This window comes from Bombyx mori, chromosome 23 (assembly GCF_030269925.1).
Source record: "Bombyx mori chromosome 23, ASM3026992v2".
NCBI lineage: Eukaryota > Metazoa > Arthropoda > Insecta > Lepidoptera > Bombycidae > Bombyx > Bombyx mori.
Window position 1 is genome coordinate 838,359 of NC_085129.1, and position 13,968 is coordinate 852,326.

Here is a 13,968-nt window from a genome sequence, read left to right on the forward strand (position 1 = left end):
GCCAATAACAGAGGCTATAAAGACCGCCGAGGACAGGAAGACGTGGGAAAGCATTGTGCATCGAGTGGTCCACATTTCAAATTAGACACGACCTTCAGCAATGAAGAGACCGACTCAGAAGGTGGCATTTGCGTAGTGATGCCGTAGACTCCGGTAACTACTTAACGCCAAGTGGGCCGTGAGCTCATGCAGTCATCTACGCAGTAAATGAATGAAAATAATGAGCTCCTACGTCAACTGCCACAATATTAAATATGATCTCTAGGCTCAAACAACTTAGATGCTCGGGATAGAGAATATCCGAGTGGTTAGTATCTTTACGGTTTCCGACGAGGTAGGGTATAATATTTTAGAGGTATATTTTCGTCCTCTCCACACGATCCACATAGTTGATCAGTTACAAGGGCCGGCTAGAGCAAGCACCTTTGTAACTTATGCCAGGTTAATTCCCTAATAGAACGAAATATTTAAACATTTTGTTTCCTTCCCCTGTATAAACTATTAAAGCAAAGATATTAACAGAGCATTCAAATGCAATAATTATTAGTGATTGTTAATTTGACATGTGCTCTTAACACTCGATCTTCGTCTTCACATTCTGACAAACAATCATATTTAATGACATGCCAATAACATATCATCTTAGTTAGTTCGAGGCTATCCTAAAAACCGATCAATTAATTCTGTCATTTCTTTATTGAGAATACCCGCGGACTTATGAAGGCTTGATGCTGGTGACCTACTGATGTTTTATTATTATTTATGCTTTGATAGCTTTTGTATTATAATAAAATAGCGATATTTAATAGATGTATGATGTATGACAGATCTATCCTTAGGATTATAAAATCAATAAAAAATAAGACAAACAAAGGTTTCACACTACTATTCGTTTTATTGTTTTTCTGCGCTTACATAATGTTATTTTACGTTTACTACTTTTATTGCTTAATTGGGTGGACGAGCTCACAGCCCACCTATTGTTAAGTTGTTACCAGAGCCTATAGACATCAACAATGTAAATGATGCCAACTGCCTTGAGACACTAGTTCTAAAGTCTCAATTTTAGAGTACAACGGCTGCGCCATCCTTCCAACCGAAATGAATTACTGCTTCACAGTAGATATAGGCTGAGTGCTGGTACCTATCCTGCCCTGCGGAAAAAATGGTAGCTACCTGCGGGATTGGAACATCGTTGCACCACTCGATACGAATGCACGAATGCACACGTCTTATCCTTTAGGCCACAACGACTTCATAAGGAATTGCAGGGAAGTTCTTTAGTGGGAGGGGCGATGGCAGTAAATACTGCAGACAAGCGTCGGTCGCCCCAATGACTTCAGATCGACTGAATCTCTTAAATATTAAGTGTATTCTCTATGATTGAATCGTAGCTAAAACGATTTGAAGTCGGCCATCTCGATCTGGCAGCCGGCGAAGCCAGCCAGATGGGCCGTTCTTCTACTGGGTCCAGTTGGTATCACACTGCACCAGCCTGGGCTTAGTTAATGACATGTACTCTTAGTTATAGTCATCCAATTATGTGTTTAGTAATTCCACAGTAACATGAAATTTTTGTTCTTAATCTTTGGTAGCCATTGGACTCTGAGAATGTACTAGTGTGTGAAATTTATTAAGGGTTTCCTCGTGCTTTTCGCATGCAATAGATCAAGCAAAAACTCTTTAACATCTTAATTTAATTCGAAAGAATAATGTATTGCCCAGGCTCGAAGCTGTTGATCGAGATACACGCCATACCTCTAAGTCAGTCTAAGCCATTAGCGCATCTGAGCATGCACCAAAAAACGTTCTTGAACTTTAAGCTCTGTTTTTGTGAGCACAAGGTTTTATCTGTCAATCAAATTGTTTAAATGCATGATATACATATTATTTTCGCTATTTAAATAATACTATGATGTCTATTATCTTTGATTAGAAGCACGCTTCTTGTTACGAGCCACATTAGATGCCACTAATTTAACATAGGGCTGATCGGTCGATGAATTCGATTGTAGATGATTAATTGAAGATTGTTATTTTTTGTTGAAGATAGGGTCAATGATATAAAGGACTCGTGGACTCGAAACCCCACGCGCTGGACTGATCAGATGTAAAACCTTACCAAAACTCCCACTTAGCGAGTACGTGCGCCAAACCTCAGTTCGAGAACTATGGGGAACATTTGTCAAAGCTACTTAATAAACAAAGATTCCACATGACCACGACTGCTCTGCCAGGAGTAACCGATTGTGATGATGATGATGATTTCTTTTTCCGAGTTATGACGCAATTACTACAAGTGTTTTATGGGCTAATTTTTTTTATATTTTTTTTATTGCATGGGCGGAGGATCTTATAGTCCACCTGGTGTTAAGTGGTTACTGGAGCCCATAGACATCTACGACGTAAATGCACCACCCACCTTGAGATGTCAGTTCTAAGGTCTCAGTATAGTTACAACGGCTGCCCCGCCCTTCAAACCGAAACGCATTACTGCTTCACGGCAGAAATAAGCAGGGCGTTGGTACCTACCCGCGCGGACACACAAGAGGTCCTACCACTAGTAATAAATGAAATAAAGATAAACAGAATTAAGGACAGCACAAGATAACTAAACTAATATTGGTTGTTTTACACTGGACTGTAGCAGTGTTTGTTTACTGCAGTTTTCCTACCTAATCGTTGGAAGCTTAAGGGATTATCCCAACTACATGCAGAGGGGTAGGTGAACTCACGGGTTGGACCTGAGAGAATTGCTAACACTGTCCTTAGCAAGAGCGGTGTTTTGCTGAATCTACTACCGGATCGGAATCGCGACCCACTGAGAAAATCCAGCGAGAAACTCAGTGGTTTATTAAAGCTCAGTGCTTATGTTCTTTTACACCCAAATATTTGTTAATATTGTTGTTATGAAAACAGTTGAAGCGTATATATACCTAACTCTTCTGCCCTGTGTAAGTACTCTATAAAATTGAAAGGCAGCCGCAATCTTGAGGAAATAGCTCGAAGATGAATTTGCATTGCACTAATGGCTATTTTACTCTTAAAGCCGCAATGGAAAAGTTGCATTTATCGTAGGCAATTTTTTGTCTTTCAATTTGATAATAAGTCGTTCTTTTGGACGTGCGTTTGGACAGCCCTGTAAAATTATGAATTCGTGATCGCTCTCAAACGCACACTAAATGCAGTAATGAAGACATTGGCTATCAAACTTTTGTTAATCATGTCATTACTGTGACCTCTGCACGTACCTTCGACCTTGGCAGAGGAACAGAGCGAACAATACTTCAAGTATTTTTTTGTCGATAAAATTCCTGCGCAGTTTGCCTTTATACGAGTACCTTCGGACACACACAGCCGGAAAAGCGATTTTAAGTGGTGGTTGGGCTTACTGGTGGTAGGACCTTTGCTGCACCATTGCTTTTGTGAGTCCACACGTGTAGGTAGCCCCAGTGTAGTCAAAGCGCGGAGGGCCCAATCTCGGCGGTCCGTGCTGAAGTCATGGTCCAGGCGGCTGGCCGATTCTTCGGCTTGTCGTAGAAACGTCGAGGAGATTCGCCTGGTCCTTGTGGATAGGGTGAATAGTGACAGGGGACGCCTCACTTTTCGGTTCACGCAGATGTTCACTGGGCATAGTTGTTTCGGTAACTTCCTGCACAGGATCTGAGCCGAGCCGACGGTAGAGTGATACCATTTTGGTTGCGACTTGGACACGGCGGAGCACACGCTCGTCGCCCGCCTCGCATGGGAGGGGTGGCGCCGTGTCCTCGTTGCGAAACGAGAACGAGAACGCGAAATAGGAAACGACTTGTCGTTGCCAAGTGTTGTGACATCGATGCTCGGCGGCGACGAGTCGTGGAAGGCGGTATTCGACTTCTGTGAGTACACCATCTCGCAGAAGAAGCCGCGGGGCGCGTGAAAGACGCACAAGTCCTTCGACGTCGAGCGGGGGGCAGGGAGGCGGATCTCGTCCAAGTCGGTCTGGGCACTGACGAAGGGGGCCTAAGAAGACGACGTGCAAACTGCTCTGCACGCAACATCCGGGTGGTGGAAGGCCGGCTATCCTCGACCCACACTGGTTTTAACTCAACGGGATCTAACTGGTGCCATCTGGGCGGTCTTCGGATAGCCTGCCAGTGGAGGGGGGGGGGGTGATGGGGGAGATGTGCTCCGCACTAAAAGCTTCACTTTCCCTCCTTTGCACTTTCACGAGTTCTGTCACATCATGCGAGGTTCGGACGTGGGTTGTTGAGCGACAGGAAGTTTTTAGTCGGTTCGACTCCAACATGCCCCGTCTGCAGTCCCCAGTGGAGGGCGGAAGTCCGGGATTTCCTCATGACCCAAAAAAAAAAGAAGCAGTTTGTGAAATCGGCAGCGCATCTACAATCGAATCCATTTTATTTCGTCCAATTTAAATATCAGCAGAGTAACAACGTTATTAAAATATATTAAAAAAATCGATGATTTGTATTCTAATTTCTTACAAAGGTTGCCAGGACATTATTTAGAACAGTCTCGGGACAAGTGAATTAATTGATAATCTAGTTTTTTTTTTGCATCGAACAGTGTTCGTCGATATTGCAATTCCAGATGAGGAGTCAGTTTCGTGAGAAGTTGGGCAATGTACATCGCCAACAGCTGCATGCATATTTTTTGGACGTTTGTGAAAATTAAAATATAAGTCCTTGTTGTAAATATTGTGTAATGTACTTTAGTTTATTAATTAGAACCTAATCGTTTTTAATGTATCGTATTTTAAAAAGTAAACTAAGTTGAAAATAAAGAAATCTATATATGACGGCGCACCGACCTCCGGAGAATTTTTGGAAAAGGTGACGTCAGATAAACTGACGCCACCAACTCCATCACAAGGCTCACTCATCGCAAACGAAACCAAATTATAGTTTAACACTATTTAATTACAACACTTCGCCTAGCACTTATATACACACTTAAAAATAACCTTAAAATAATGCAACAGTATGTACTCACAGAGCGTCTGGTCGCAGCCGAGGCGCAGCACAGAAAAGAAAGTCTTTCCGTCTTGATTACAAGCCGCCACCCCGAAAACAAAAACGGTGGCTCCCTCTTGTCAAGTCGGAAATTACTTCAAATTCACAAATTATTAAAACGCAAACTCACTACATTTTCCAAACTTGATAGTTCGGTGGCTCCCTCTTGTCAAGACGGAAATTACTTCAAATTCACAAATTATTAAAACGCAAACTCACTCTAAATTTTCCAAACTTGATAGTTAAATCACAAATTAATTTAAACAACTAATTTAGGTCACTAACTAAATCTAAAGTTGAATCTATCCTTACAAACGTAATCACGTGGTATCGTTTCCGCGTATTACAAAATCTGGCAGAGTTCCTTAAAACATTAATCTTAACCAAACATCGTGTTAAACAAGTAGACGTCGCTTAAAAATCAAGAAATGAATTTAGCAAATGATTAAACATTCCTCTGAAGACGAATGGTAAATGCAACGTTATCGTTTGCTGCCCAAGTGACAGCAAACCATAACATTGCATTTTGCTTAAATTAACAATCAGTCTGAAATATATTTACTACACGTGTGATAATTACAATCAATAATTACGCCGCATGTTAAATTAGGAATTAATCTTGATTGATTAATTAATTTTTCCATATAATTAGTGGTGCGTCGACATATATTAATACGTGAAGCAAAAACTTTGTACCTCTTTTTACGGAAATTGCGCTGAAGGAGGAGTATGAAATTTCGCACACTTATAGAGAATATAGAGAAGATGTATAGAATCCTAATACATATATATTTTTAAATTGTGAATAAAAAATACACCAAATCAATAAAAAAAAATTACACACACACGCATCTTTGGTTTGTTGTTAAAGTCTGTGGTCAAATAGATTAATATTATTTGTCTATAGTGTACCCTTTGCGAAATCTGTGATTATAGAAGTAGCCTTTGATAATAGAACCATAATAATGTTCAAACTTATAATTTAAATTAATTATGGTCGAATTTCGACCACTGGGCGGCCATTAGTATTTGTTAATATATCATATACTAAAACTAGTCTAAAAGAATGAAGTCGGTGTCCGTCGCAACGCCCACGTTAAAACGCTGTGGCATTTCAAACATCGCTACGTTACAAAACATCATTTTGCTCTAATTTATGAGAACTTAATTTATAATTAATAGTGTTCGTTTTAAAATCCTGCATAACGACTGATTCAAGATTTAGGTTCATTTTACACGTAATTTTTTATATTTATTTATTGCTTAGATGGGTGGACGAGCTCACAGCCCATCTGGTGTTAACCCACCCTTTAAACCGAAACGCTTTACTGCTTCACGGCAGAAATAGGTGGGGTGATGGTATCTACCCGTGCGGACTCACAAAATGTCCTACCACCAGTCATTACGCAAATTATAATTTTTCGGGTTTGATTTTTACTAAACGATGTTATTCCTTCAACGTGGAAGTCAATCGTGAACATTTGATAAGTACATATTTCATCAGAAAAATCGGTACCCGCCTGCGGGATTCGAACACCGGTGCGTCGCTAGATACAAGTTTGCGCGTTCACTGCGAAGAAGGACCCCTTTGTCATGGCACCGCAATTCCAAGGATTATCCCTGCAGACTTTTCGTCGATATTTCGAGGGATGTCCAATTTCGGAGTCATTTGGAAGGCAAAGTCAAGTTGGCGTCCAAAATGCTGGGCGTCCTCAACAGAGCGAAGCGGTACTTCACGCCTGGGAAAAGACTTTTGCTTTATAAAACTCAAGTCCGGCCTCCGACTCCGACCAGGTATTAAGCGGTAGGCAGCAGCTTGGCTCTGCCCCTGGCATTGCTGAAGATGAGCGACGGTAACCACTCATCATCAGGAGGGCCGTATGCTCGTCTGCCGACAAATGCAATATAAAAAAGAATGCACCGGATGTCTTATCTTTTAGGCCCCGACGACTTCAACTTGTTTAGATATTGAGATTTAAAAAGCTGAGAAATTGAATAAATCGGTTGAAAACGCTTTAAAAAAACAAACGTGTTACTTTTTTTTTTATAGAGAATTTGGCTCCGACGCCTTTGGCATTGATTTTGCCAATGTCAAGGTATTGACAAAAATGACAGGTACTTAGAGAGGAAAAAAATTACTAAATCTAAATACAAATAAATTTGGTCGGTTTTTCTATACGCGAATCTGTGGTTTTAAGAACAGCACAAACAAATATATGTTAGACTAACAACTTTAGCGTGTAATTAACTGTTTCATTGCTGTTTCTTGATTTTAGTTCTTTTTTAGAAGCACGCGTTTTCATTACTAGATCTACTTTCAATACTAGTACTAGAGAGGCACCCGAGCAGCTGTTAGTGAATCTCAACCCTCCTGGCTGAGTCCTTTGCTCGTCCACCTGTCCTGGTGAAACTAAAAAGGCCTCCTGGCCATGAGTAATACCTTTCTCATAAAAAACATAATTCTGGAAGTTATTTACTAAGACATTTGGAATTGTTTACGTCCTGTATTAGATCGACAGGGATGTAAGATGCAGATGAATAATAAAATTTGGGTTTTACACAAGTAAAAACATGTTCGAAGATGCTTTAAACGAAAACATTATTTACAATTGAGTGATGCCAAAGTTGCTCAGCCCGTCAAATTATTACGTTTCAATATTGAAAATATCGGGTCGCCTTTGGACACTCTTGGCCTTTCGTCGGTCGTGATCCATTAGACCAACCACGCCCGCGATGTTTAATCATGCCATTTAAGATGTTAATATTGCATAAGGCACTTATGTACGTGCGGCATTGATTTTTGTAAGGAAGGAAAATAGCAAAATTGACGGTAAAAATGTGTTAAAGTGTATAATAGCTTAGCCAGAAAACTGAAAAATGTGTTAAAATGTCATCCAGTTAGATTAGACCAGGGAAATAATAATTAAAATATAGGTGGGTAGGAAAAAGTGACATGAAGCTTTCAAAATTATAAACTTATTTCTATTAAAGTGGTTCTTATCGCGATTTTATTCTATACCTATTCAATATATACCGGGATCAATCAAAGAAGTTTTGAAATTTCCGAATATAGACTACAGCCTGGATGATGGTGGGTTTTGTGTGGAATCCAGTTTGGAGTCTAGTAAACATGTGTTTTCAGAGTCCTGAAGAATCTGCCACGACTGTATATTGTCGTAGCGAATCATCGAATTCCAGTGGTAATAATCAAAATGGACGAAAAAGATGGTAGATCGGCTGTCTTCAGTCTCGTGTTCTAATAATGACCCTTTGAATTTTTTTTATTGTCCTTGTAGAGAGATGAGCATATGGCTCACCTGATGGTGAGTGGTTACCGTCGCCCATGGACTTCAGCAATACTAGGGGCAAAGTCAAACCGCTGCCCACCGTTAAGTATTCTTCACAAGCATCGTTTGAGGAAAGACATGTCATAGCGCTCGGGAAACACCGTGGAGGGGAGCTCATTCCAAAGCCGTATGGTTACGTGGCAAAAAGATCTCTGGAAACGCACTGTGGATGAACGCAGTGGCTCCAGGTAGTATGGATGAACTCTAATCCGGTTGAAATTGGAGTTTGAAATTGGAATATGAATTCGCTAACAAAATTGCATAAAATAAGCCGTTAAAATTATTCATCTGTGAATATAGAAAACGATTCAGTTTTCAAATTATCATAAAAATAACAATTACAGAAACCATTAGTTGCTTCACGAAGGCGCGGGCATTTATTTTGATCTAATGGCGTAACTTCAAAGACAGACTGAGAGGGCTTCAAGTGGTGCTTAGCTTCGCACTTGAGTTACAGATGTCTGGGTAGACGTTAATGACAGAAATTACGTACATTAGGAGCGTGTAGGCGTTGTGATAATAGCTTTTTTTTATTACTTAGATGGGTGGACGAGCTCACAGCCCACCTGGTGTTAAGTGGTTACTGGAGCCCATAGACATCCACAACCTAAATGCGCCACACCCATATAGTATGTACCTAGTCAGGTCATAAATTCTGTCACATGTTTAATGTAAAATAATTGAAACAAGTTTATTCATTAAGTAACCATTCATATACCAAAATGAACTTAAGAAAACATAGATTCTTATGACACTAAAGTTTATTCAAAATGAAATCCGTGATTTTGAGTACAGGCCTTCAATCTGCGCGGCCAGTCGTCTACCGCAGCACGAATGAGGTCCATGCCAATATCGGCGGCTGCCTTAATCAAAGATGTCTTGAGTGACTCCAAATTGGGATGAGGCTTTGAGCACGCCTTTTCCTCCAAGTGTTGCCATATCTTGTAATCTAACGGATTCAAATCTGGACTGGAGGAGGGCCAGTCTTCGTGCCGGATGAAGTCGATTTCACGCGCCGCCAGCCAGTCTTGTGTGCTCTTCGCTCTATGAGCTGGCGCCGAATCTTGTTGGAATACCCAGTGCCTGTTATTGAACATGGTATGAGAAACAGGTTCCACAAGGTTCGTCAGGACTGTATTTTGATACACAACTGCATTCGTTTTTACACCTTTCTCACAAAAATGTACCTCTGTTAAGCCCCAAAAAGAAACTCCCAACCGTACCATGAGCGAGGATGGAAAATGACCTCGTTGGACACGCGGAATACGGTTGCTCGCTTCTTCACTACTGTGTGCGTACACCTTATCATTTTGTTTGTTGTAGCTCTCTTCTACGGTAAAAATTTTTTCATTCGAAAAAAGAATTTCCCGATATTTTTTTCCCGCGCACCGCTTCAACAAAGCGCGGCATCTCTTCAGTCTCAAGTCCATTAGACGAGCATTCAAACGATGTCCTGTTTTTCTTCGATATGCCCAAAGCCCTAAGTCTTCATTTAACACCCTTTTCACCGTGGTTCTGCTTAACCCCGAATCTGAAGGGCCAACAGTTTCTTCTTACGTTTGGGATTTCTTTGAATTCGCGCCTTCAGAGCTTTTATCACTGCTGGAGTCCTAACAGACCGAGGGCGACCACTTCTTGACCTGTCATCTACACTAGAGTCTTCATTGTATCGTTTGATGATACGATAAACGAATCTTTTGGTTATATTCAAATTTTTCAGTATGTTAAAAATTTGAATTGGCGCGTAGCCGCAACGATGCAACGCAATAACTGCAACACAGTCTTCTTTAAGCGTCCACTCCATATTTAAAAATGAGTAAAATTCTAAAAGTATACATTTTTATATTCATGAACAATTCGAAATTCGAATTCAATAAACTTTTTTGTGGCCAGCATTCTAAAAGAAAAGTTTTTACTGTGTGACAATACATATGACCTGACTAGGTAATTAGTTTTCAGGTGGGGCAGAAGTGTTTGTTAAATAATGTGAAACAGTAGCGCGCAATTATTATGTTACATTAGTATTTAATCGTGTCTAATCACAACATACAGTATTGATTTTTTGTTTTTTTTCCTACCTATGCTGATAGCCTTGAGAGGTTATTTCAGCTTCGCCCTAACATGTAGGTGAGCTCACGGGGCTCAAATCTGAGTGTTACTAACACTGGCCCTAGCAAGAGCAGTGCTTCGCAGAATCTACCAATCTACCACCGGATCGGAAACGCGACCCACTGAGAAGATCCGGCGAGAAACTCAATGGGCTGTGTCTATGGGTTAATTCGCTCGTCGAACCCGTCGCTTGCGACGAAGGGAAGGACGTTGACCGGTGCTTGTGGTACCTAAAAGCGCAGTTAATGGATTGGGAGGATCCGTAATGACGTGTTTTGGGCGACGTCGACTATTTACCAATCGGGCTACAGGATCGGTTGTTTAATTTCCAGCAAATAAAGTGTCAATCTCAAAGTGGCGCAATGATGCCGACTGTAGATACTTACTGACTGAGTCAAGCTTGAGGTCATCATGGAATTGATTTTAAGCAGCCATGGACCCCATAGAAATGACAATATGAAAGTTGTTATATAGCGGTACATAATGTCTTGATTGTGCTTATACATAGTAACTATAGTTAAAATGCGCTTGTACCTTCAAGACGTGTTCACGGTCAGCTTTGATCGCATTTTTAGTACCGTCATCTGGGTTATTACAAAGATATTAACCTATATAAAGAAGTTTTGCTTGATTATAATACGATTGTTATTATACAGCTTGCGATTTTCAAGGAAAATATTGTCGTATAGATGTTTCAATAGTTGAGAAAAAAGATAGGAAATCCATGTTTTTTTCTAATCGTACCAAAAAATTTTTTTTTTTTTTTTTTATTGCTCAGATGGGTAGACGAGCTCACAGCCCACCTGGTATTAAGTGGTTACTGGAGCCTATAGACATCTACAATGTAAATGCGCCACCCACCTTGAGATATAAGTTCTAAAATCTCAGTATAGTTACAACGGATGCCCTACCCTTCAGGCCGAAACGCATTACTGCTTCACGGCAGAAATAGGCAGGGCGGTGGTACGTACCCGCGCGGACTCACAAGAGGTCCTACCACCAGTAATAACTTTTGTGTTATTAAATTAATTAGCACACCGTGGTGTGGTGCGTCGATATTCATAACGGAAAAACAATCTTTAATTAACAAAAATGTATTTCCGGTTTTTGAAACACGTCTTTTATATATTAATACTAGCTGACCCGGCAAACGTTGTGTTGCCTTAAATAAGATTTCTAGGGAAATTCTACTGTAGAAAAAAACCCCCATTTAACCACATAATACCTAATACACAAAAAAAAAATCCAACAAATTAAAATAAAAAATAAATGTTTGGGGTGGACAACCCTTTTCACTTAGGGGTATGAAAAATAGATAGTAGCCGATTCTCAGACCTACTGAACATACTATTGATACACAAACAAAACCAAAAAAACATGGCTGAAAAAGTACAGTATTGTATAGCTCTCAAATATATTATATAATCTATGATGTATAGTGAGTAAGTAAGACAGGAGACCGGCTTCGTCCTCATCCCTACTACGTGATGTTTGCTGGATGAGTGGTGACACCTGGCGGGGATAGCTGATCGATTGATAGTTGATCAGTAGTCGACGGGAGAGGGCGGGAGATCAAATTCAATTTTAAAAAAGTCATAATTATTATAAACTCTGAATAAGAATTTATCGTACTACAATTCAATTATAATATTTGATTGCCATCTTGCAACCTTATTGCGGATCTGTGCATAGAATAAAAAAAATATTAATCGGGATGAAAAAATAGGGCTTGATCGTATAAGAGTGAAAATTGAGAGTAATATGATTTTTTTTTATTTTAAGTCATGACAAAACAATATATAAAACTTGCCAAAAAAATTTAAGTTTATAATTAACAAATAAAAAATAGGGGTTGATCATAGAGGGATGAAAAATTGAGAGTACCATCAGATTTTTTATTTTAATTCATGACAAAATAAAAATAAAAATGAAAATCTTGCCAAAAAAATTTAAGTTTATAATTAACAAATAAAAAATAGGGGTTGATCGTAGAGGGGTGAAAATTTCAGAGTAATATGAATTTTTTTATTCTACGTCATGACAAAATAAAAACAAAATTCTCGCAAAAAAATTTTAAGTTTTTAATTAGCAAATAAAAAATAAGGGTTGATCGTAGAGGGGTGAAAATTGAGGATTGTATGTATTTTTGTATGTTGTATCATAAAAATATAGAAATTAAAATTTTTGTCTAAAAAATAAATAAATAAATTTAGGGGTGGACTACCCCTAACATTTAGGGGGATGAAAAATAGATGTTGGCCGATTCTCATAGATACCGGATAAGCACAAAAAATTTCATCAAAATCGGTCAAGCCGTTTCGGAGGAGTATGGCAACGAAAACTGTGACACGAGAATTTTATATATTAGATTTTATTCATCTGTTACGTTTGTAATTTTTATTTTAAGAGCGACCTCTAAAAATCTGAAGTTGATACAAATATTTTACTGAGTCATTTGAAGCTGCCTTTTAAGTGTTTGGTTTGATGCTCGGTGTAATTGTATCTAGCGATGTAACTCTGTTCGGTGTTCAAATGCGTTCGCAAGTTGGTATACAAAATAGATAGGATTTTTGCTTTTGGAAATTTTTGGAAAATATTAGGCGATAAGATTGTCCAAGCAGTTGTAATATAGTCTAAATATATGCCGTAATACTTTGGAAATACCTCTCGTTCGACAAATTCTTAAGCGAATGATTCCCAAAGTCCGTAAGTCGGAAAGTAATTTTATTCTAATTGAAATAAATTAAAAAAAAAGTACGTAATCCACAGTTTTCGTGGTCACGTTTCATTTATTACGAAAACAAAGTTATTTGATGAGTCACAAACGAACGAAAAACGTTTAATTCTAAAATAACAATAGCACGTGGAATGTAATAGTGAGACGTCAATAATTGCTATAATAATGACGCTATGACGATCGACCAGGGCTGCAAACAACATAGTTTTATCGATATTATTTTTGACATGACAATGTCATAAAATTCGATGGAGCCGGCTGCACGCACGAAAAAACATGACTTATTGAGGCGTTCCATTTAAGGCTTGAAGTGCAAGCGAGAGCGCGCAACGAGCGACAAAGAGGCACAATCGGTCTCCGCGTTCGGCAGCGTTCGACATCTGTCTCTCTCTTACTTGAGTGAGCGATGCATCCGCGTGGACAGCTGCTATACAATAATACATTTACATGTTTTCGTCAAGTATGAAGTTCAGTGAGAAGTGAATGTGGTGTCAATTGTCCATACAAAATATCTATCAAATAAATAAAATTAAAATTTTCTATTGAAAAATGAAACCATTCCATCAGTATTTTCTTATGACGTTGTCACGTTCAACTATCGTCAGTAAACCGACTTTACAGACAACCGATTTTTTTTTGTGAGATGGTGACTGGTGGTAGGACCTCTTGTGAGTCCGCACGGGTAGGTACCATCACCCTGCCTATTTTTGCCGTGAAGCAGTAATGCGTTTCGGTTTGAAGGGTGGGGCAGCCGTTGTAACTA